Genomic DNA, 15,130 nt, shown 5'->3' on the forward strand with positions numbered 1-15,130 from the left:
TAAATAAAAATGTTTTAACCGCAGTCGGCAGGATTCGAACCTGCGCGGGAAGATCCCAACAGATTTCAAGTCTGTCGCCTTAACCACTCGGCCACGACTGCCCCTGTTAACCGAAATATGTGGAAAATAAAAAGATCGATATCTGAAGGACCGATTTCCATAGCCGGTGCGATAAATAAAAATGTTTTAACCGCAGTCGGCAGGATTCGAACCTGCGCGGGAAGATCCCAACAGATTTCAAGTCTGTCGCCTTAACCACTCGGCCACGACTGCCCCTGTTTACCGAAATATGTGGAAAATAAAAAGATCGAAATCTGAAGGACCGATTTCCATAACCGAAGAGATGAATAAAAACGCATTAACCGCAGTCGGCAGGAATCGAACCTGCGCGGGAAGATCCCAACAGATTTCTAGTCTGTCGCCTTAACCACTCGGCCACGACTGCCCCTGTTTACCGAAATATGTGGAAAATAAAAAGATCGATATCTGAAGGACCGATTTCCATAGCCGGTGCGATAAATAAAAATGTTTTAACCGCAGTCGGCAGGATTCGAACCTGCGCGGGAAGATCCCAACAGATTTCAAGTCTGTCGCCTTAACCACTCGGCCACGACTGCCCCTGTTAACCGAAATATGTGGAAAATAAAAAGATCGATATCTGAAGGACCGATTTCCATAGCCGGTGCGATAAATAAAAATGTTTTAACCGCAGTCGGCAGGATTCGAACCTGCGCGGGAAGATCCCAACAGATTTCAAGTCTGTCGCCTTAACCACTCGGCCACGACTGCCCCTGTTTACCGAAATATGTGGAAAATAAAAAGATCGAAATCTGAAGGACCGATTTCCATAACCGAAGAGATGAATAAAAACGCATTAACCGCAGTCGGCAGGATTCGTACCTGCGCGGGAAGATTCCAACAGATTTCTAGTCTGTCGCCTTAACCACTCGGCCACGACTGCCCCTGTTTACCGAAATATGTGGAAAATAAAAAGATCGATATCTGAAGGACCGATTTCCATAGCCGGTGCGATAAATAAAAATATTTTAACCGCAGTCGGCAGGATTCAAACCTGCGCGGGAAGATCCCAACAGATTTCTAGTCTGTCGCCTTAACCGCTCGGCCACGACTGCCCGTGTTTACCGAAATATGTGGAAAATAAAAAGATCGATTACTGAAGGACCGATTTCCATAGCCGAAGAGATGAATAAAATCGGTTTATCCGCAGTCGGCAGGATTCGAACCTGCGCGGGAAGACCCCAACAGATTTCTAGTCTGTCACCTTAACCACTCGGCCACGACTGCCTCTGTTTACCGAAATATGTGGAAAATAAAAAGATCGATTTCTGAAGGACCGATTTCCATAGCCGAAGAGATGAATAAAAACGGTTTATCCTCAGTCGGCAGGATTCGAACCTGCGCGGGAAGACCCCAACAGATTTCTAGTCTGTCACCTTAACCACTCGGCCACGACTGCCCCTGTTTACCGAAATATGTGGAAAATAAAAAGATCGATATCTGAAGGACCGATTTCCATAGCCGGTGCGATAAATAAAAATGTTTTAACCGCAGTCGGCAGGATTCGAACCTGCGCGGGAAGAGCCCAACAGATGTCAAGTCTGTCGCCTCAACCCCTCAGGCACGACTGCCCGTTGTTACCGAAATATGTGGAAAATAAAAAGATCGATATCTGAAGGACCGATTTCCATAGCCGGTGCGATAAATAAAAATATTTTAACCGCAGTCGGCAGGATTCGAACCTGCGCGGGAAGATCCCAACAGATGTCAAGTCTGTCGCCTTAACCCCTCAGCCACGACTGCCCGTGTTTACCGAAATATGTGTAAAATAAAAATATCGATATCTGAAGGACCGATTTTCATAGCCGAATAGATGAATAAAAACGGTTTAACCGCAGTCGGCAGGATTCGAAACTGCGCGGGAAGATCCCAACAGATTTCTAGTCGGTCGCCTTAACCACTCGGCCACGACTGCCTTTGTTTACCGAAATATGTGGAAAATAAAAAGATCGATATCTGAAGGACCGATTTCCATAACCGAAGAGATGAATAAAAACGCATTAACCGCAGTCGGCAGGATTCGAACCTGCGCGGGAAGATCCCAACAGATTTCTAGTCTGTCGCCTTAACCACTCGGCCACGACTGCCCCTGTTTACCGAAATATGTGGAAAATAAAAAGATCGATATCTGAAGGACCGATTTCCATAGCCGGTGCGATAAATAAAAATGTTTTAACCGCAGTCGGCAGGATTCGAACCTGCGCGGGAAGATCCCAACAGATTTCAAGTCTGTCGCCTTAACCACTCGGCCACAACTGCCCCTGTTAACCGAAATATGTGGAAAATAAAAAGATCGATATCTGAAGGACCGATTTCCATAGCCGGTGCGATAAATAAAAATGTTTTTACCGCAGTCGGCAGGATTCGAACCTGCGCGGGAAGATCCCAACAGATTTCAAGTCTGTCGCCTTAACCACTCGGCCACGACTGCCCCTGTTTACCGAAATATGTGGAAAATAAAAAGATCGAAATCTGAAGGACCGATTTCCATAACCGAAGAGATGAATAAAAACGCATTAACCGCAGTCGGCAGGATTCGAACCTGCGCGGGAAGATCCCAACAGATTTCTAGTCTGTCGCCTTAACCACTCGGCCACGACTGCCCCTGTTTACCGAAATATGTGGAAAATAAAAAGATCGATATCTGAAGGACCGATTTCCATAGCCGGTGCGATAAATAAAAATGTTTTAACCGCAGTCGGCAGGATTCGAACCTGCGCGGGAAGATCCCAACAGATTTCAAGTCTGTCGCCTTAACCACTCGGCCACGACTGCCCCTGTTAACCGAAATATGTGGAAAATAAAAAGATCGATATCTGAAGGACCGATTTCCATAGCCGGTGCGATAAATAAAAATGTTTTAACCGCAGTCGGCAGGATTCGAACCTGCGCGGGAAGATCCCAACAGATTTCAAGTCTGTCGCCTTAACCACTCGGCCACGACTGCCCCTGTTTACCGAAATATGTGGAAAATAAAAAGATCGAAATCTGAAGGACCGATTTCCATAACCGAAGAGATGAATAAAAACGCATTAACCGCAGTCGGCAGGATTCGAACCTGCGCGGGAAGATTCCAACAGATTTCTAGTCTGTCGCCTTAACCACTCGGCCACGACTGCCCCTGTTTACCGAAATATGTGGAAAATAAAAAGATCGATATCTGAAGGACCGATTTCCATAGCCGGTGCGATAAATAAAAATGTTTTAACCGCAGTCGGCAGGATTCGAACCTGCGCGGGAAGATCCCAACAGATTTCAAGTCTGTCGCCTTAACCACTCGGCCACGACTGCCCCTGTTAACCGAAATATGTGGAAAATAAAAAGATCGATATCTGAAGGACCGATTTCCATAGCCGGTGCGATAAATAAAAATGTTTTAACCGCAGTCGGCAGGATTCGAACCTGCGCGGGAAGATCCCAACAGATTTCAAGTCTGTCGCCTTAACCACTCGGCCACGACTGCCCCTGTTTACCGAAATATGTGGAAAATAAAAAGATCGAAATCTGAAGGACCGATTTCCATAGCCGAAGAGATGACTAAAATCGTTTCAACCGCAGTCGGCAGGATTCGAACCTGCGCGGGAAGATTCCAACAGATTTCTAGTCTGTCACCTTAACCACTCGGCCACGACTGCCTCTGTTTACCGAAATATGTGGAAAATAAAAAGATCGATTTCTGAAGGACCGATTTCCATAGCCGAAGAGATGAATAAAAACGGTTTATCCTCAGTCGGCAGGATTCGAACCTGCGCGGGAAGACCCCAACAGATTTCTAGTCTGTCACCTTAACCACTCGGCCACGACTGCCTCTGTTTACCGAAATATGTGGAAAATAAAAAGATCGATATCTGAAGGACCGATTTCCATAGCCTAAGAGATGACTAAAATCGTTTCAACCGCAGTCAGCAGGATTCGAACCTGCGCGGGTAGATCCCAACAGATTTCAAGTCTGTCGCCTTAACCACTCGGCCACGACTGCCCCTGTTAACCGAAATATGTGGAAAATAAAAAGATCGATATCTGAAGGACCGATTTCCATAGCCGGTGCGATAAATAAAAATGTTTTAACCGCAGTCGGCAGGATTCGAACCTGCGCGGGAAGATCCCAACAGATTTCAAGTCTGTCGCCTTAACCGCTCGGCCACGACTGCCCGTGTTTACCGAAATATGTGGAAAATAAAAAGATCGATTTCTGAAGGACCGATTTCCATAGCCGAAGAGATGAATAAAATCGGTTTATCCGCAGTCGGCAGGATTCGAACCTGCGCGGGAAGACCCCAACAGATTTCTAGTCTGTCACCTTAACCACTCGGCCACGACTGCCTCTGTTTACCGAAATATGTGGAAAATAAAAAGATCGATTTCTGAAGGACCGATTTCCATAGCCGAAGAGATGAATAAAAACGGTTTATCCTCAGTCGGCAGGATTCGAACCTGCGCGGGAAGACCCCAACAGATTTCTAGTCTGTCACCTTAACCACTCGGCCACGACTGCCTCTGTTTACCGAAATATGTGGAAAATAAAAAGATCGATATCTGAAGGACCGATTTCCATAGCCTAAGAGATGACTAAAATCGTTTCAACCGCAGTCAGCAGGATTCGAACCTGCGCGGGTAGATCCCAACAGATTTCTAGTCTGTCGCCTTAACCGCTCGGCCACGACTGCCCATGGCTACCGAAATATGTGGAAAATAAAAAGATCGATATCTGAAGGACCGATTTCCATAACCGAAGAGATGAATAAAAACGCTTTAACCGCAGTCGGCAGGATTAGAACCTGCGCGGGAAGATCCCAACAGATTTCTAGTCTGTCGCCTTAACCACACGGCCACGACTGCCCCTGTTTACAGAAATATGTGGAAAATAGAAATATGGATATCTGCAGGACCGAATTCCATAGCCAAGAGAGGACTAAAAACGTTTTAACCGCAGTCGGCAGGATTCGCACCTGCGAAGGAAGATCCCAACAGATTTCAAGTCTGTCGCCTCAACCCCTCAGGCACGACTGCCCGTTGTTACCGAAATATGTGGAAAATAAAAAGATCGATATCTGAAGGACCGATTTCCATAGCCGGTGCGATAAATAAAAATATTTTAACCGCAGTCGGCAGGATTCGAACCTGCGCGGGAAGATCTCAACAGATTTCAAGTCTGTCGCCTTAACCCCTCAGCCACGACTGCCCGTGTTTACCGAAATATGTGGAAAATAAAAAGATCGATTTCTGAAGGACCGATTTTCATAGCCGAATAGATGAATAAAAACGGTTTAACCGCAGTCGGCCGGATTCGAAACTGCGCGGGAAGATCCCAACACATTTCTAGTCGGTCGCCTTAACCACTCGGCCACGACTGCCTCTGTTTACCGAAATATGTGGAAAATAAAAAGATCGATATCTGAAGGACCGATTTCCATAGCCGGTGCGATAAATAAAAATGTTTTAACCGCAGTCGGCAGGATTCGAACCTGCGCGGGAAGATCCCAACAGATTTCTAGTCTGTCGCCTTAACCACTCGGCCACGACTGCCCCTGTTAACCGAAATATGTGGAAAATAAAAAGATCGATATCTGAAGGACCGATTTCCATAGCCGGTGCGATAAATAAAAATGTTTTAACCGCAGTCGGCAGGATTCGAACCTGCGCGGGAAGATCCCAACAGATTTCAAGTCTGTCGCCTTAACCACTCGGCCACGACTGCCCCTGTTTACCGAAATATGTGGAAAATAAAAAGATCGAAATCTGAAGGACCGATTTCCATAACCGAAGAGATGAATAAAAACGCATTAACCGCAGTCGGCAGGATTCGAACCTGCGCGGGAAGATCCCAACAGATTTCTAGTCTGTCGCCTTAACCACGCGGCCACGACTGCCCCTGTTTACCGAAATATGTGGAAAATAAAAAGATCGATATCTGAAGGACCGATTTCCATAGCCGGTGCGATAAATAAAAATATTTTAACCGCAGTCGGCAGGATTCGAACCTGTGCGGGAAGATCCCAACAGATTTCTAGTCTGTCGCCTTAACCGCTCGGCCACGTCTGCCCGTGTTTACCGAAATATGTGGAAAATAAAAAGATCGATTTCTGAAGGACCGATTTCCATAGCCGAAGAGATGAATAAAAACGGTTTATCCGCAGTCGGCAGGATTCGAACCTGCGCGGGAAGACCCCAACAGATTTCTAGTCTGTCACCTTAACCACTCGGCCACGACTGCCTCTGTTTACCGAAATATGTGGAAAATAAAAAGATCGATTTCTGAAGGACCGATTTCCATAGCCGAAGAGATGAATAAAAACGGTTTATCCTCAGTCGGCAGGATTCGAACCTGCGCGGGAAGACCCCAACAGATTTCTAGTCTGTCACCTTAACCACTCGGCCACGACTGCCTCTGTTTACCGAAATATGTGGAAAATAAAAAGATCGATATCTGAAGGACCGATTTCCATAGCCTAAGAGATGACTAAAATCGTTTCAACCGCAGTCAGCAGGATTCGAACCTGCGCGGGTAGATCCCAACAGATTTCTAGTCTGTCGCCTTAACCGCTCGGCCACGACTGCCCGTGGCTACCGAAATATGTGGAAAATAAAAAGATCGATATCTGAAGGACCGATTTCCATAACCGAAGAGATGAATAAATCGATTTAACCGCAGTAGGCAGGATTCGAACTTGCGCGGGAAGATCCCAACAGATTTCTAGTCGGTCGCCTTAACCACTCGGCCACGACTGCCCGTGTTTACCGAGATATGTGGAAAATAAAAAGATCGATATCTGAAGGACCGATTTCCATAACCGAAGAGATGAATAAAAACGGTTTAACCGCAGTCGGCAGAATTCGAACCTGCGCGGGAAGATCATAACAGATTTCTATTCTGTCGCCTTAACCACTCGGCCACGACTGCCTCTGTTTATCGAAATATGTGGAAAATAGAAATATCGATATCTGCAGGACCGAATTCCATAGCCGAAGAGATGAATAAAAACGATTTAAACGCAGTCAGCAGGATTCGAACCTGCGCGGGAAGATCCCAACAGATTTCTAGTCTGTCGCCTTAACCGCTCAGCCACGACTGCCCGTAGCTACCGAAATATGTGGAAAATAAAAAGATCGATATCTGAAGGACCGATTTCCATAGCCGGTGCGATAAATAAAAATGTTTTAAACGCAATCAGCAGGATTCGAACCTGCGCGGGAGGATCCCAACAGATGTCAAGACTATTGCCTTAACCGCTCGACCACGACTGCCCGTATTTACCGAGATATGTGGAAAATAAAAAGAGCGATATCTGAAGGACCGATTTCCATAGCCGAAGAGATGAATAAAAACGGTTTAACCGCAGTAGGCAGGATTCGAACCTGCGCGGGAAGATCCCAACTGATTTTTAGTCGGTCGCCTTAACAACTCGGCCACGACTGCCCATGTTTGCCGAGATATGTGGAAAATAAAAAGATCGATATCTGAAAAACCGATTTCCATAACCGAAGAGATGAATAAAAATGGTTTAACCGCAGTCGGCAGGATTCGAACCTGCGCGGGAAGATCTTATCAGATTTCTAGTCTGTCGCCTTAACCACTCGGCCACGACTGCCCGTGTTTACCGAGATATGTGCAAAATAAAAAGATCGATATCTGAAGGATCGATTTCCATAACCGAAGAGATGAATAAAAACGGTTTAACCGCAGTCGGCAGAATTCGAACCTGCGCGGGAAGATCCCAACAGATTTCTAGTCTGTCGCCTTAACCACTCGGCCACGACTGCCCGTGTTTACCGAGATATGTGGAAAATAAAAAGATCGATATCTGCAGGACCGAATTCCATAGCCAAGAGAGGACTAAAAACATTTTAACCGCAGTCGGCAGGAGTCGAACCTACGCGGGAAGATCCCAACAGATTTCTAGTCTGTCGCCTTAACCACACGGCCACGACTGCCCGTGTTTACCGAGATATGTGGAAAATAAAAAGATCGATATCTGAAGGACCAATTTCCATAGCCGAAGAGATGACTAAAATCGTTTCAACCGAAGTCAGCAGGATTCGAACCTGCACGGGTAGATCCCAACAGATTTCTAGTCTGTCGCCTTAACCGCTCGGCCACGACTGCCCGTGTTTACCGAAATATGTGGAAAATAAAAAGATCGATATCTGAAGGACCGATTTCCATAACCGAAGAGATGAATAAAAACGGTTTAACCGCAGTCGGCAGAATCCGAACCAGCGCGGGAAGATCCCAACAGATTCTAGTCTGTCGCCTTAACCACTCGGCCACGACTGCCTCTGTTTACCGAAATATGTGGAAAATAGAAATATCGATATCTGCAGGACCGAATTCCATAGCCAAGAGAGGACTAAAAACGTTTTAACCGCAGTCGGCAGGATTCGAACCTGCGAAGGAAGATCCCAACCGATTTCAAGTCTGTCGCCTTAACCGCTCGACCACGACTGCCCGTGTTTACCGAGATATCTGGAAAATAAAAAGATCGATATCTGAAGGACCAATTTCCATAGCCGAAGAGATGAATAAAAACGGTTTAACCGCAGTCGGCAGGACTCGAACCTGCGCGGGAAGATCTTATCAGATTTCTAGTCTGTCGCCTTAACCACTCGGCCACGACTGCCCGTGTTTGCCGAGATATGTGGAAAATAAAAAGATCGATATCTGAAGGACCGATTTCCATAACCGAAGAGATGAATAAAAACGGTTTAACCGCAGTCGGCAGAATTCGAACCTGCGCGGGAAGATCCCAACAGATTTCTAGTCTGTCGCCTTAACCACTCGGCCACGACTGCCCGTGTTTACCGAGATATGTGGAAAATAAAAAGATCGATATCTGCAGGACCGAATTCCATAGCCAAGAGAGGACTAAAAACATTTTAACCGCAGTCGGCAGGAGTCGAACCTACGCGGGAAGATCCCAACAGATTTCTAGTCTGTCGCCTTAACCGCTCGGCCACGACTGCCCGTGTTTACCGAAATATGTGGAAAATAAAAAGATCGATGTCTGAAGGACCGATTTCCATAGCCGAAGAGATGAATAAATCGATTTAACCGCAGTAGGCAGGATTCGAACTTGCGCGGGAAGATCCCAACAGATTTCTAGTCGGTCGCCTTAACCACTCGGCCACGACTGCCCGTGTTTACCGAGATATGTGGAAAATAAAAAGATCGATATCTGAAGGACCGATTTCCATAACCGAAGAGATGAATAAAAACGGTTTAACCGCAGTCGGCAGAATTCGAACCTGCGCGGGAAGATCCCAACAGATTTCTATTCTGTCGCCTTAACCACTCGGCCACGACTGCCTCTGTTTACCGAAATATGTGGAAAATAGAAATATCGATATCTGCAGGACCGAATTCCATAGCCAAGAGAGGACTAAAAACGTTTTAACCGCAGTCGGCAGGATTCGAACCTGCGAAGGAAGATCCCAACAGATTTCAAGACTGTCGCCTTAACCGCTCGACCACGACTGCCTCTGTTTACCGAGATATGTGGAAAATAAAAAGATCGATTTCTGAAGGACCGATTTCCATAGCCGAAGAGATGAATAAAAACGATTTAAACGCAGTCAGCAGGATTCGAACCTGCGCGGGAAGATCCCAACAGATTTCTAGTCTGTCGCCTTAACCGCTCAGCCACGACTGCCCGTAGCTACCGAAATATGTGGAAAATAAAAAGATCGATATCTGAAGGACCGATTTCCATAGCCGGTGCGATAAATAAAAATGTTTTAAACGCAATCAGCAGGATTCGAACCTGCGCGGGAGGATCCCAACAGATGTCAAGACTATTGCCTTAACCGCTCGACCACGACTGCCCGTATTTACCGAGATATGTGGAAAATAAAAAGAGCGATATCTGAAGGACCGATTTCCATAGCCGAAGAGATGAATAAAAACGGTTTAACCGCAGTAGGCAGGATTCGAACCTGCGCGGGAAGATCCCAACTGATTTTTAGTCGGTCGCCTTAACAACTCGGCCACGACTGCCCATGTTTGCCGAGATATGTGGAAAATAAAAAGATCGATATCTGAAAAACCGATTTCCATAACCGAAGAGATGAATAAAAATGGTTTAACCGCAGTCGGCAGGATTCGAACCTGCGCGGGAAGATCTTATCAGATTTCTAGTCTGTCGCCTTAACCACTCGGCCACGACTGCCCGTGTTTACCGAGATATGTGCAAAATAAAAAGATCGATATCTGAAGGATCGATTTCCATAACCGAAGAGATGAATAAAAACGGTTTAACCGCAGTCGGCAGAATTCGAACCTGCGCGGGAAGATCCCAACAGATTTCTAGTCTGTCGCCTTAACCACTCGGCCACGACTGCCCGTGTTTACCGAGATATGTGGAAAATAAAAAGATCGATATCTGCAGGACCGAATTCCATAGCCAAGAGAGGACTAAAAACATTTTAACCGCAGTCGGCAGGAGTCGAACCTACGCGGGAAGATCCCAACAGATTTCTAGTCTGTCGCCTTAACCACACGGCCACGACTGCCCGTGTTTACCGAGATATGTGGAAAATAAAAAGATCGATATCTGAAGGACCAATTTCCATAGCCGAAGAGATGACTAAAATCGTTTCAACCGAAGTCAGCAGGATTCGAACCTGCACGGGTAGATCCCAACAGATTTCTAGTCTGTCGCCTTAACCGCTCGGCCACGACTGCCCGTGTTTACCGAAATATGTGGAAAATAAAAAGATCGATATCTGAAGGACCGATTTCCATAACCGAAGAGATGAATAAAAACGGTTTAACCGCAGTCGGCAGAATCCGAACCAGCGCGGGAAGATCCCAACAGATTCTAGTCTGTCGCCTTAACCACTCGGCCACGACTGCCTCTGTTTACCGAAATATGTGGAAAATAGAAATATCGATATCTGCAGGACCGAATTCCATAGCCAAGAGAGGACTAAAAACGTTTTAACCGCAGTCGGCAGGATTCGAACCTGCGAAGGAAGATCCCAACCGATTTCAAGTCTGTCGCCTTAACCGCTCGACCACGACTGCCCGTGTTTACCGAGATATCTGGAAAATAAAAAGATCGATATCTGAAGGACCAATTTCCATAGCCGAAGAGATGAATAAAAACGGTTTAACCGCAGTCGGCAGGACTCGAACCTGCGCGGGAAGATCTTATCAGATTTCTAGTCTGTCGCCTTAACCACTCGGCCACGACTGCCCGTGTTTGCCGAGATATGTGGAAAATAAAAAGATCGATATCTGAAGGACCGATTTCCATAACCGAAGAGATGAATAAAAACGGTTTAACCGCAGTCGGCAGAATTCGAACCTGCGCGGGAAGATCCCAACAGATTTCTAGTCTGTCGCCTTAACCACTCGGCCACGACTGCCCGTGTTTACCGAGATATGTGGAAAATAAAAAGATCGATATCTGCAGGACCGAATTCCATAGCCAAGAGAGGACTAAAAACATTTTAACCGCAGTCGGCAGGAGTCGAACCTACGCGGGAAGATCCCAACAGATTTCTAGTCTGTCGCCTTAACCGCTCGGCCACGACTGCCCGTGTTTACCGAAATATGTGGAAAATAAAAAGATCGATGTCTGAAGGACCGATTTCCATAGCCGAAGAGATGAATAAATCGATTTAACCGCAGTAGGCAGGATTCGAACTTGCGCGGGGAGATCCCAACAGATTTCTAGTCGGTCGCCTTAACCACTCGGCCACGACTGCCCGTGTTTACCGAGATATGTGGAAAATAAAAAGATCGATATCTGAAGGACCGATTTCCATAACCGAAGAGATGAATAAAAACGGTTTAACCGCAGTCGGCAGAATTCGAACCTGCGCGGGAAGATCCCAACAGATTTCTATTCTGTCGCCTTAACCACTCGGCCACGACTGCCTCTGTTTACCGAAATATGTGGAAAATAGAAATATCGATATCTGCAGGACCGAATTCCATAGCCAAGAGAGGACTAAAAACGTTTTAACCGCAGTCGGCAGGATTCGAACCTGCGAAGGAAGATCCCAACAGATTTCAAGACTGTCGCCTTAACCGCTCGACCACGACTGCCTCTGTTTACCGAGATATGTGGAAAATAAAAAGATCGATTTCTGAAGGACCGATTTCCATAGCCGAAGAGATGAATAAAAACGATTTAAACGCAGTCAGCAGGATTCGAACCTGCGCGGGAAGATCCCAACAGATTTCTAGTCTGTCGCCTTAACCGCTCAGCCACGACTGCCCGTAGCTACCGAAATATGTGGAAAATAAAAAGATCGATATCTGAAGGACCGATTTCCATAGCCGGTGCGATAAATAAAAATGTTTTAAACGCAATCAGCAGGATTCGAACCTGCGCGGGAGGATCCCAACAGATGTCAAGACTATTGCCTTAACCGCTCGACCACGACTGCCCGTAGTTACCGAGATATGTGGAAAATAAAAAGATCGATATCTGAAGGAACGATTTCCATAACCGAAGAAATGAATATAAACGCTTTAACCACAGTCGGCAGTATTCGAACCTGCGCGGGAAGATCCCAACAGATTTCTAGTCTGTCGCCTTAACCACTCGGCCACGACTGCCTCTGTTTACCGAAATATGTGGAAAATAGAAATATCGATATCTGCAGGACCGAATTCCATAGCCAAGAGAGGACTAAAAACGTTTTAACCGCAGTCGGCAGGATTCGAACCTGCGAAGGAAGATCCCAACAGATTTCAAGACTGTCGCCTTAACCGCTCGACCACGACTGCCTCTGTTTACCGAGATATGTGGAAAATAAAAAGATCGATTTCTGAAGGACCGATTTCCATAGCCGAAGAGATGAATAAAAACGATTTAAACGCAGTAAGCAGGATTCGAACCTGCGCGGGAAGATCCCAACAGATTTCTAGTCTGTCGCCTTAACCGCTCAGCCACGACTGCCCGTAGCTACCGAAATATGTGGAAAATAAAAAGATCGATATCTGAAGGACCGATTTCCATAGCCGGTGCGATAAATAAAAATGTTTTAAACGCAATCAGCAGGATTCGAACCTGCGCGGGAGGATCCCAACAGATGTCAAGACTATTGCCTTAACCGCTCGACCACGACTGCCCGTATTTACCGAGATATGTGGAAAATAAAAAGATCGATATCTGAAGGAACGATTTCCATAACCGAAGAAATGAATATAAACGCTTTAACCACAGTCGGCAGTATTCGAACCTGCGCGGGAAGATCCCAACAGATTTCTAGTCTGTCGCCTTAACCACTCGGCCACGACTGCCCCTCTTTACCGAAATATGTGGAAAATAGAAAGATCGATATCTGCAGGACCGAATTCCACAGACAAGAGAGGACTTAAAACGTTTTAACCGCAGTCGGCAGGATTCGAACCTGCGCAGGAAGATCCCAACAGATTTCAAGTCTGTCGCCTTAACCGCTCGACCACGACTGCCCGTGTTTACCGAGATATCTGGAAAATAAAAAGATCGATATCTGAAGGACCAATTTCCATAGCCGAAGAGATGAATAAAAACGGTTTAACCGCAGTCGGCAGGACTCGAACCTGCACGGGAAGATCTTATCAGATTTCTAGTCTGTCGCCTTAACCACTCGGCCACGACTGCCCGTGTTTACCGAGATATGTGGAAAATAAAAAGATCGATATCTGAAGGACCGATTTCCATAACCGAAGAGATGAATAAAAACGGTTTAACCGCAGTCGGCAGAATTCGAACCTGCGCGGAAAGATCCCAACAGATTTCTAGTCTGTCGCCTTAACCACTCGGCCACGACTGCCCGTGTTTACCGAGATATGTGCAAAATAAAAAGATCGATATCTGAAGGACCGATTTCCATAGCCGAAGAAATGAATAAAAACGCTTTAACCGCAGTCGGCAGGACTCGAACCTGCGCGGGAAGATCTTATCAGATTTCTAGTCTGTCGCCTTAACCACTCGGCCACGATTGCCCGTGTTTACCGAGATATGTGGAAAATAAAAAGATCGATATCTGAAGGACCGATTTCCATAGCCGAAGAGATGACTGAAATCGTTTCAACCGCAGTCAGCAGGATTCGAACCTGCGCGGGTAGATCCCAACAGATTTTTAGTCTGTCGCCTTAACCGCTCGGCCACGACTGCCCGTGGCTACCGAAATATGTGGAAAATAAAAAGATCGATATCTGAAGGACCAATTTCCATAGCCGGTGCGATAAATAAAAATGTTTTAACCGCAGTCGGCAGGATTCGAACCTGCGCGGGAAGATCCCAACAGATTTCTAGTCTGTCGCCTTAACCACTCGGCCACGACTGCCCCTGTTAACCGAAATATGTGGAAAATAAAAAGATCGATATCTGAAGGACCGATTTCCATAGCCGGTGCGATAAATAAAAATGTTTTAACCGCAGTCGGCAGGATTCGAACCTGCGCGGGAAGATCCCAACAGATTTCAAGTCTGTCGCCTTAACCACTCGGCCACGACTGCCCCTGTTTACCGAAATATGTGGAAAATAAAAAGATCGAAATCTGAAGGACCGATTTCCATAACCGAAGAGATGAATAAAAACGCATTAACCGCAGTCGGCAGGATTCGAACCTGCGCGGGAAGATCCCAACAGATTTCTAGTCTGTCGCCTTAACCACGCGGCCACGACTGCCCCTGTTTACCGAAATATGTGGAAAATAAAAAGATCGATATCTGAAGGACCGATTTCCATAGCCGGTGCGATAAATAAAAATATTTTAACCGCAGTTGGCAGGATTCGAACCTGTGCGGGAAGATCCCAACAGATTTCTAGTCTGTCGCCTTAACCGCTCGGCCACGTCTGCCCGTGTTTACCGAAATATGTGGAAAATAAAAAGATCGATTTCTGAAGGACCGATTTCCATAGCCGAAGAGATGAATAAAAACGGTTTATCCTCAGTCGGCAGGATTCGAACCTGCGCGGGAAGACCCCAACAGATTTCTAGTCTGTCACCTTAACCACTCGGCCACGACTGCCTCTGTTTACCGAAATATGTGGAAAATAAAAAGATCGATATCTGAAGGACCGATTTCCATAGCCTAAGAGATGACTAAAAT

The 15,130-nt window shown here is 46.3% G+C and overlaps 61 non-coding genes across 61 annotated transcripts; all 61 read right to left on the bottom strand.

Annotated features, from left to right (window-relative positions):
• Positions 1–19: 19 nt before the first annotated feature.
• Positions 20–101, bottom strand: TRNAS-UGA (transfer RNA serine (anticodon UGA)). The gene has a single exon. It is a non-coding gene; the product is annotated as a tRNA-Ser (tRNA).
• Positions 102–191: 90 nt separating this feature from the next.
• TRNAS-UGA (transfer RNA serine (anticodon UGA)) lies at positions 192–273 on the bottom strand. The gene has a single exon. It is a non-coding gene; the product is annotated as a tRNA-Ser (tRNA).
• Positions 274–363: 90 nt separating this feature from the next.
• TRNAS-AGA (transfer RNA serine (anticodon AGA)) lies at positions 364–445 on the bottom strand. Its single transcript has one exon. It is a non-coding gene; the product is annotated as a tRNA-Ser (tRNA).
• A 90-nt stretch (positions 446–535) lies between these two features.
• On the bottom strand, positions 536–617 carry TRNAS-UGA (transfer RNA serine (anticodon UGA)). Its single transcript has one exon. It is a non-coding gene; the product is annotated as a tRNA-Ser (tRNA).
• Positions 618–707: 90 nt separating this feature from the next.
• TRNAS-UGA (transfer RNA serine (anticodon UGA)) lies at positions 708–789 on the bottom strand. Its single transcript has one exon. It is a non-coding gene; the product is annotated as a tRNA-Ser (tRNA).
• A 90-nt stretch (positions 790–879) lies between these two features.
• Positions 880–961, bottom strand: TRNAS-AGA (transfer RNA serine (anticodon AGA)). The gene has a single exon. It is a non-coding gene; the product is annotated as a tRNA-Ser (tRNA).
• Positions 962–1,051: 90 nt separating this feature from the next.
• On the bottom strand, positions 1,052–1,133 carry TRNAS-AGA (transfer RNA serine (anticodon AGA)). Its single transcript has one exon. It is a non-coding gene; the product is annotated as a tRNA-Ser (tRNA).
• A 90-nt stretch (positions 1,134–1,223) lies between these two features.
• On the bottom strand, positions 1,224–1,305 carry TRNAS-AGA (transfer RNA serine (anticodon AGA)). Its single transcript has one exon. It is a non-coding gene; the product is annotated as a tRNA-Ser (tRNA).
• A 90-nt stretch (positions 1,306–1,395) lies between these two features.
• Positions 1,396–1,477, bottom strand: TRNAS-AGA (transfer RNA serine (anticodon AGA)). Its single transcript has one exon. It is a non-coding gene; the product is annotated as a tRNA-Ser (tRNA).
• Positions 1,478–1,739: 262 nt separating this feature from the next.
• TRNAS-UGA (transfer RNA serine (anticodon UGA)) lies at positions 1,740–1,821 on the bottom strand. Its single transcript has one exon. It is a non-coding gene; the product is annotated as a tRNA-Ser (tRNA).
• Positions 1,822–2,083: 262 nt separating this feature from the next.
• TRNAS-AGA (transfer RNA serine (anticodon AGA)) lies at positions 2,084–2,165 on the bottom strand. The gene has a single exon. It is a non-coding gene; the product is annotated as a tRNA-Ser (tRNA).
• Positions 2,166–2,255: 90 nt separating this feature from the next.
• TRNAS-UGA (transfer RNA serine (anticodon UGA)) lies at positions 2,256–2,337 on the bottom strand. Its single transcript has one exon. It is a non-coding gene; the product is annotated as a tRNA-Ser (tRNA).
• A 90-nt stretch (positions 2,338–2,427) lies between these two features.
• TRNAS-UGA (transfer RNA serine (anticodon UGA)) lies at positions 2,428–2,509 on the bottom strand. Its single transcript has one exon. It is a non-coding gene; the product is annotated as a tRNA-Ser (tRNA).
• Positions 2,510–2,599: 90 nt separating this feature from the next.
• On the bottom strand, positions 2,600–2,681 carry TRNAS-AGA (transfer RNA serine (anticodon AGA)). Its single transcript has one exon. It is a non-coding gene; the product is annotated as a tRNA-Ser (tRNA).
• A 90-nt stretch (positions 2,682–2,771) lies between these two features.
• TRNAS-UGA (transfer RNA serine (anticodon UGA)) lies at positions 2,772–2,853 on the bottom strand. The gene has a single exon. It is a non-coding gene; the product is annotated as a tRNA-Ser (tRNA).
• Positions 2,854–2,943: 90 nt separating this feature from the next.
• TRNAS-UGA (transfer RNA serine (anticodon UGA)) lies at positions 2,944–3,025 on the bottom strand. Its single transcript has one exon. It is a non-coding gene; the product is annotated as a tRNA-Ser (tRNA).
• Positions 3,026–3,115: 90 nt separating this feature from the next.
• On the bottom strand, positions 3,116–3,197 carry TRNAS-AGA (transfer RNA serine (anticodon AGA)). The gene has a single exon. It is a non-coding gene; the product is annotated as a tRNA-Ser (tRNA).
• Positions 3,198–3,287: 90 nt separating this feature from the next.
• TRNAS-UGA (transfer RNA serine (anticodon UGA)) lies at positions 3,288–3,369 on the bottom strand. The gene has a single exon. It is a non-coding gene; the product is annotated as a tRNA-Ser (tRNA).
• Positions 3,370–3,459: 90 nt separating this feature from the next.
• On the bottom strand, positions 3,460–3,541 carry TRNAS-UGA (transfer RNA serine (anticodon UGA)). The gene has a single exon. It is a non-coding gene; the product is annotated as a tRNA-Ser (tRNA).
• Positions 3,542–3,631: 90 nt separating this feature from the next.
• TRNAS-AGA (transfer RNA serine (anticodon AGA)) lies at positions 3,632–3,713 on the bottom strand. Its single transcript has one exon. It is a non-coding gene; the product is annotated as a tRNA-Ser (tRNA).
• Positions 3,714–3,803: 90 nt separating this feature from the next.
• Positions 3,804–3,885, bottom strand: TRNAS-AGA (transfer RNA serine (anticodon AGA)). Its single transcript has one exon. It is a non-coding gene; the product is annotated as a tRNA-Ser (tRNA).
• Positions 3,886–3,975: 90 nt separating this feature from the next.
• On the bottom strand, positions 3,976–4,057 carry TRNAS-UGA (transfer RNA serine (anticodon UGA)). Its single transcript has one exon. It is a non-coding gene; the product is annotated as a tRNA-Ser (tRNA).
• A 90-nt stretch (positions 4,058–4,147) lies between these two features.
• TRNAS-UGA (transfer RNA serine (anticodon UGA)) lies at positions 4,148–4,229 on the bottom strand. The gene has a single exon. It is a non-coding gene; the product is annotated as a tRNA-Ser (tRNA).
• A 90-nt stretch (positions 4,230–4,319) lies between these two features.
• TRNAS-AGA (transfer RNA serine (anticodon AGA)) lies at positions 4,320–4,401 on the bottom strand. The gene has a single exon. It is a non-coding gene; the product is annotated as a tRNA-Ser (tRNA).
• Positions 4,402–4,491: 90 nt separating this feature from the next.
• TRNAS-AGA (transfer RNA serine (anticodon AGA)) lies at positions 4,492–4,573 on the bottom strand. Its single transcript has one exon. It is a non-coding gene; the product is annotated as a tRNA-Ser (tRNA).
• A 90-nt stretch (positions 4,574–4,663) lies between these two features.
• TRNAS-AGA (transfer RNA serine (anticodon AGA)) lies at positions 4,664–4,745 on the bottom strand. The gene has a single exon. It is a non-coding gene; the product is annotated as a tRNA-Ser (tRNA).
• A 433-nt stretch (positions 4,746–5,178) lies between these two features.
• TRNAS-UGA (transfer RNA serine (anticodon UGA)) lies at positions 5,179–5,260 on the bottom strand. The gene has a single exon. It is a non-coding gene; the product is annotated as a tRNA-Ser (tRNA).
• A 262-nt stretch (positions 5,261–5,522) lies between these two features.
• On the bottom strand, positions 5,523–5,604 carry TRNAS-AGA (transfer RNA serine (anticodon AGA)). Its single transcript has one exon. It is a non-coding gene; the product is annotated as a tRNA-Ser (tRNA).
• Positions 5,605–5,694: 90 nt separating this feature from the next.
• Positions 5,695–5,776, bottom strand: TRNAS-UGA (transfer RNA serine (anticodon UGA)). The gene has a single exon. It is a non-coding gene; the product is annotated as a tRNA-Ser (tRNA).
• Positions 5,777–5,866: 90 nt separating this feature from the next.
• TRNAS-AGA (transfer RNA serine (anticodon AGA)) lies at positions 5,867–5,948 on the bottom strand. Its single transcript has one exon. It is a non-coding gene; the product is annotated as a tRNA-Ser (tRNA).
• A 262-nt stretch (positions 5,949–6,210) lies between these two features.
• On the bottom strand, positions 6,211–6,292 carry TRNAS-AGA (transfer RNA serine (anticodon AGA)). Its single transcript has one exon. It is a non-coding gene; the product is annotated as a tRNA-Ser (tRNA).
• Positions 6,293–6,382: 90 nt separating this feature from the next.
• TRNAS-AGA (transfer RNA serine (anticodon AGA)) lies at positions 6,383–6,464 on the bottom strand. Its single transcript has one exon. It is a non-coding gene; the product is annotated as a tRNA-Ser (tRNA).
• Positions 6,465–6,554: 90 nt separating this feature from the next.
• TRNAS-AGA (transfer RNA serine (anticodon AGA)) lies at positions 6,555–6,636 on the bottom strand. The gene has a single exon. It is a non-coding gene; the product is annotated as a tRNA-Ser (tRNA).
• A 433-nt stretch (positions 6,637–7,069) lies between these two features.
• On the bottom strand, positions 7,070–7,151 carry TRNAS-AGA (transfer RNA serine (anticodon AGA)). The gene has a single exon. It is a non-coding gene; the product is annotated as a tRNA-Ser (tRNA).
• A 262-nt stretch (positions 7,152–7,413) lies between these two features.
• On the bottom strand, positions 7,414–7,495 carry TRNAF-AAA (transfer RNA phenylalanine (anticodon AAA)). Its single transcript has one exon. It is a non-coding gene; the product is annotated as a tRNA-Phe (tRNA).
• Positions 7,496–7,757: 262 nt separating this feature from the next.
• Positions 7,758–7,839, bottom strand: TRNAS-AGA (transfer RNA serine (anticodon AGA)). The gene has a single exon. It is a non-coding gene; the product is annotated as a tRNA-Ser (tRNA).
• An 89-nt stretch (positions 7,840–7,928) lies between these two features.
• On the bottom strand, positions 7,929–8,010 carry TRNAS-AGA (transfer RNA serine (anticodon AGA)). The gene has a single exon. It is a non-coding gene; the product is annotated as a tRNA-Ser (tRNA).
• Positions 8,011–8,786: 776 nt separating this feature from the next.
• On the bottom strand, positions 8,787–8,868 carry TRNAS-AGA (transfer RNA serine (anticodon AGA)). The gene has a single exon. It is a non-coding gene; the product is annotated as a tRNA-Ser (tRNA).
• Positions 8,869–8,957: 89 nt separating this feature from the next.
• On the bottom strand, positions 8,958–9,039 carry TRNAS-AGA (transfer RNA serine (anticodon AGA)). Its single transcript has one exon. It is a non-coding gene; the product is annotated as a tRNA-Ser (tRNA).
• A 261-nt stretch (positions 9,040–9,300) lies between these two features.
• On the bottom strand, positions 9,301–9,382 carry TRNAS-AGA (transfer RNA serine (anticodon AGA)). The gene has a single exon. It is a non-coding gene; the product is annotated as a tRNA-Ser (tRNA).
• An 89-nt stretch (positions 9,383–9,471) lies between these two features.
• TRNAS-UGA (transfer RNA serine (anticodon UGA)) lies at positions 9,472–9,553 on the bottom strand. Its single transcript has one exon. It is a non-coding gene; the product is annotated as a tRNA-Ser (tRNA).
• A 90-nt stretch (positions 9,554–9,643) lies between these two features.
• On the bottom strand, positions 9,644–9,725 carry TRNAS-AGA (transfer RNA serine (anticodon AGA)). Its single transcript has one exon. It is a non-coding gene; the product is annotated as a tRNA-Ser (tRNA).
• Positions 9,726–9,987: 262 nt separating this feature from the next.
• Positions 9,988–10,069, bottom strand: TRNAF-AAA (transfer RNA phenylalanine (anticodon AAA)). Its single transcript has one exon. It is a non-coding gene; the product is annotated as a tRNA-Phe (tRNA).
• A 262-nt stretch (positions 10,070–10,331) lies between these two features.
• TRNAS-AGA (transfer RNA serine (anticodon AGA)) lies at positions 10,332–10,413 on the bottom strand. Its single transcript has one exon. It is a non-coding gene; the product is annotated as a tRNA-Ser (tRNA).
• Positions 10,414–10,502: 89 nt separating this feature from the next.
• On the bottom strand, positions 10,503–10,584 carry TRNAS-AGA (transfer RNA serine (anticodon AGA)). The gene has a single exon. It is a non-coding gene; the product is annotated as a tRNA-Ser (tRNA).
• Positions 10,585–11,360: 776 nt separating this feature from the next.
• TRNAS-AGA (transfer RNA serine (anticodon AGA)) lies at positions 11,361–11,442 on the bottom strand. Its single transcript has one exon. It is a non-coding gene; the product is annotated as a tRNA-Ser (tRNA).
• Positions 11,443–11,531: 89 nt separating this feature from the next.
• Positions 11,532–11,613, bottom strand: TRNAS-AGA (transfer RNA serine (anticodon AGA)). The gene has a single exon. It is a non-coding gene; the product is annotated as a tRNA-Ser (tRNA).
• Positions 11,614–11,874: 261 nt separating this feature from the next.
• On the bottom strand, positions 11,875–11,956 carry TRNAS-AGA (transfer RNA serine (anticodon AGA)). The gene has a single exon. It is a non-coding gene; the product is annotated as a tRNA-Ser (tRNA).
• An 89-nt stretch (positions 11,957–12,045) lies between these two features.
• Positions 12,046–12,127, bottom strand: TRNAS-UGA (transfer RNA serine (anticodon UGA)). The gene has a single exon. It is a non-coding gene; the product is annotated as a tRNA-Ser (tRNA).
• A 90-nt stretch (positions 12,128–12,217) lies between these two features.
• On the bottom strand, positions 12,218–12,299 carry TRNAS-AGA (transfer RNA serine (anticodon AGA)). The gene has a single exon. It is a non-coding gene; the product is annotated as a tRNA-Ser (tRNA).
• A 262-nt stretch (positions 12,300–12,561) lies between these two features.
• Positions 12,562–12,643, bottom strand: TRNAS-AGA (transfer RNA serine (anticodon AGA)). Its single transcript has one exon. It is a non-coding gene; the product is annotated as a tRNA-Ser (tRNA).
• Positions 12,644–12,732: 89 nt separating this feature from the next.
• On the bottom strand, positions 12,733–12,814 carry TRNAS-UGA (transfer RNA serine (anticodon UGA)). The gene has a single exon. It is a non-coding gene; the product is annotated as a tRNA-Ser (tRNA).
• A 90-nt stretch (positions 12,815–12,904) lies between these two features.
• Positions 12,905–12,986, bottom strand: TRNAS-AGA (transfer RNA serine (anticodon AGA)). Its single transcript has one exon. It is a non-coding gene; the product is annotated as a tRNA-Ser (tRNA).
• A 262-nt stretch (positions 12,987–13,248) lies between these two features.
• TRNAS-AGA (transfer RNA serine (anticodon AGA)) lies at positions 13,249–13,330 on the bottom strand. Its single transcript has one exon. It is a non-coding gene; the product is annotated as a tRNA-Ser (tRNA).
• An 89-nt stretch (positions 13,331–13,419) lies between these two features.
• TRNAS-UGA (transfer RNA serine (anticodon UGA)) lies at positions 13,420–13,501 on the bottom strand. The gene has a single exon. It is a non-coding gene; the product is annotated as a tRNA-Ser (tRNA).
• Positions 13,502–13,763: 262 nt separating this feature from the next.
• Positions 13,764–13,845, bottom strand: TRNAS-AGA (transfer RNA serine (anticodon AGA)). The gene has a single exon. It is a non-coding gene; the product is annotated as a tRNA-Ser (tRNA).
• Positions 13,846–14,107: 262 nt separating this feature from the next.
• On the bottom strand, positions 14,108–14,189 carry TRNAF-AAA (transfer RNA phenylalanine (anticodon AAA)). The gene has a single exon. It is a non-coding gene; the product is annotated as a tRNA-Phe (tRNA).
• Positions 14,190–14,279: 90 nt separating this feature from the next.
• TRNAS-AGA (transfer RNA serine (anticodon AGA)) lies at positions 14,280–14,361 on the bottom strand. Its single transcript has one exon. It is a non-coding gene; the product is annotated as a tRNA-Ser (tRNA).
• A 90-nt stretch (positions 14,362–14,451) lies between these two features.
• On the bottom strand, positions 14,452–14,533 carry TRNAS-UGA (transfer RNA serine (anticodon UGA)). Its single transcript has one exon. It is a non-coding gene; the product is annotated as a tRNA-Ser (tRNA).
• A 90-nt stretch (positions 14,534–14,623) lies between these two features.
• On the bottom strand, positions 14,624–14,705 carry TRNAS-AGA (transfer RNA serine (anticodon AGA)). Its single transcript has one exon. It is a non-coding gene; the product is annotated as a tRNA-Ser (tRNA).
• Positions 14,706–14,967: 262 nt separating this feature from the next.
• On the bottom strand, positions 14,968–15,049 carry TRNAS-AGA (transfer RNA serine (anticodon AGA)). The gene has a single exon. It is a non-coding gene; the product is annotated as a tRNA-Ser (tRNA).
• Positions 15,050–15,130: the final 81 nt, after the last annotated feature.

This window comes from Leiobunum rupestre, chromosome 11 (assembly GCF_980474605.1).
Source record: "Leiobunum rupestre chromosome 11, qqLeiRupe1.1.hap1, whole genome shotgun sequence".
NCBI classification, from domain to species: domain Eukaryota; kingdom Metazoa; phylum Arthropoda; class Arachnida; order Opiliones; family Sclerosomatidae; genus Leiobunum; species Leiobunum rupestre.